The sequence below is a fragment of the Adiantum capillus-veneris genome, chromosome 27, assembly GCF_014529385.1.
Source record: "Adiantum capillus-veneris isolate H3 chromosome 27, ASM1452938v2, whole genome shotgun sequence".
Taxonomy (NCBI): Eukaryota; Viridiplantae; Streptophyta; class Polypodiopsida; order Polypodiales; family Pteridaceae; genus Adiantum; species Adiantum capillus-veneris.
Window position 1 is genome coordinate 59,876,701 of NC_140957.1, and position 2,863 is coordinate 59,879,563.

Below are 2,863 nucleotides of genomic sequence, written 5' to 3' on the forward strand. Positions count from 1 at the left end.
CACAGAGGCTCACCAGTTCAGCCCGTCAGGTTATCTCCCTATCAGCGTCGCTTGTCAAGTTCGTCAACGGCTGGTTCTACACAGTGCACAACAGTCAAGCCCGTCGGGCTCTCTGCCAGCGTTTGTCAAATTTGTCATGGCTCAACAAGTTTTGATTAATGTTCGATCCAGGTTTTTAGCCTTAGATCTCACAACCACAAGCAGTACTCAAGGTACTCTCAATCAGAGGAGGTTCAAGGTGCTCTCAAAACGGGCACTTCGAGCATATTCTGGAGGAACACTTAAAGCAGAGCAAAGCGAGCACAGTATGGAGATACTTGGAGCAGAGTTTAGTTAGAACAGAGTCTTGAGGCACATTGGAGGAGAATCTATTCGAGTTTAAGGATGACAAATTCTCCGAGGACCCTTCTCAGAGAACGATCGACTTTTGCCACAGTGCTAGCAGTCCCTAGTAAACTCGATCGTATCACTCAACTTCAAGCAGCTCTCGATCGAGTCATAGAAGAAAACCGTGACCTCAAAACTCACCTTAGCGAGCTAGAGGCAAGCTTTGATTCCATGGTCGATCTCGCCAACAACAAGGTCAATCAAGTCGAAGCAAAGGTGTGCCAAGCTCACTCGACGACCATTGCCAAGGTGCAGACTTGTGTGACAACGGAGCTTCACGAGAAACGACTACAGGAAGAGAATGTCCTGAAGTTTCGAATCGGTGGGCTACCCTCACCATGGTGCATCACCAAGGATACCCTCAAAGAAGCACTTGTTAAGCTCAACAACATTATTCAACCAGTTAACGTCAAGCTAGAAACCATCTCTTGGATCAATGATACACATAGGCATGTGCCGCCCGAGCATTGTGTTCTCACTTTCAAGGATAAAGAGGAACGGATTAAGTTGCTACGCCAAAGTGCACGCCCTCAAAGGAACAAATGTCTGGATCAATGAGGAACTGACTACAAATCAACTCAAGTTTTAAAAACAAGAACTCAAGAAAGTGCACGAAGCGTGCAAGCAAGGTAAATGGGCCGTCTATAGAGATGGTAAAGCCATCATCTAGGAGTTTCAGACTCCTAAAGGGACTCCCCCTTACCTGACTCCCCTTAGGATTTTCCCCGGGGCAGTCACTTATCAAAAGACCACTATATCACGTCCGTTCAAGAGGTAATTAATAATACCCCAATATACATACTATACTTACACTGTGAGCCTATTTAAAAAACCCCCGCCCCCCTCTGTATGTATACATTTTTATACATTTTGGTCTTTTAATAATCCTCTCCGGTTAACTCACGTGATATCATACACATTCTAAAAAGTGACCGCCCCGGGGGATTTTCTTTTCCTTTATCCTCCTAGCAGACCCTCAGTCCTTGATTGAAATGTATCAGACCAAAACCCCTTCACTTAGAAGGAGAATTTGTTATGTTTTTATGGTCCCATGGGTCATATCTGACCTCCGTGGACGATAATTTAGTCTCTCTCTCTCTCTCTCTCTCTCTCTCTCTCTCTCTCTCTCTCTCTCTCTCTCTCTCATGCTTTTGCTTTATGCCGATGATGTAGTGCTCTTGGCACATACCTTAGAAGATGCACAAAAGCTTATGAGTGTCTTGGAACGCTTTTGCCTACATAGCGGGCTGATCGTGAATGGATCCAAAACCAAGGTTATGCTTGTAAAGACCCTCAATGACGAAAATCCATGCATTGTATACAACAATGAGCAACTTGAAGTGGTATATAGCTTCAAGTACCTTGTGGACGGCGGCCTCCCCTTGCTTCTCTTTACCCCCTGCCCATGCCCGCACCCCCTTCCTACGCCGCCCCTCCCCCCCTTGGCCCATGCTGCCCCCTTGACCCACCCTCGCGCCCTTTGACCTATGTCCACATCCCCCCCCCCCCCCCCCCCCCCCCGCCACCACATAGGCGCACCTCCCCTTGGCTCGTGCCACCCCTTTGACCCCTCTACCCCCGCCTGCACCGCACCATCCCCTTGACCCCTTGTGTGCTGCCCCCTTGACCCCGCACCCCCCCTTGAAACCTCCTGTCGGTTCCACTCTACCCCCCTCCAACCACGCCGCCCCTTGGCCTGCACCGTTCCACCCCCTTCGTCCCCCTGCGTGCTACCCCCTTGAACACCCCCCCCCCCCCCCCCCCCCCTCCCTCCCTTTCTGCCAGTAAAATCTCACTCTCTCTTCTTTATTTTTTCAACAGTCCTACTCTCTTTTAAGCATTAGTGATCTCTATCTCTTTGAAAAGTAAACCTTTTTAATTTCATTACCTCACACCTTTCCAAACAGTCTCCTCCCACTCTCTCTCATTCCATTTTTTTCAAATCTTCTTCTCCCAACCTCTTTCATTTTATTTCTCTTACATTTTATTTCTCTTAAACCTTCTCCCCACATCTTTGATACTCTTACTTTTACCTTTCATCTTTTCTTTGGAAGTCATAAGCACCGTAATTAACAAACAAAATGCCAATTTTAACAAGAAAGCAATCCAAAGACGTGCACCGCCAATAAGAAGTGACAATTCAAACCACCCAAGAAGAAATTCCTATGCACACCACTCAAGAGAGTGGTTTTGTGGTTGGAGCGTCCGTTTTGACGATGATGCAAGTGCCTTCTTTGACAGGTGCAACCACGTCAACAACCATCCTTGAGAAAAACACAGGTAATGATCCTCTTTGACGGCTTGGTGCCTTCTTTGACGGGTGCAATCATGTCGACAACCATCCTTGTGAAAAACACGGATAATGATCCTCTTTGATGGGTTGGTGCTTTCTTTGACGGGTGCAATCACGTCGACAACCATCCTTGCAAAAAACACGGATATGTGGTTGATATGTACATCTCATTGAGTTGGATTG

The 2,863-nt window shown here is 47.3% G+C and overlaps 1 pseudogene; it reads left to right on the forward strand.

Annotated features, from left to right (window-relative positions):
• The first annotated feature begins 384 nt into the window (after positions 1 to 384).
• On the forward strand, positions 385 to 1,165 carry LOC147422059 (uncharacterized; annotated as a pseudogene).
• Positions 1,166 to 2,863: the final 1,698 nt, after the last annotated feature.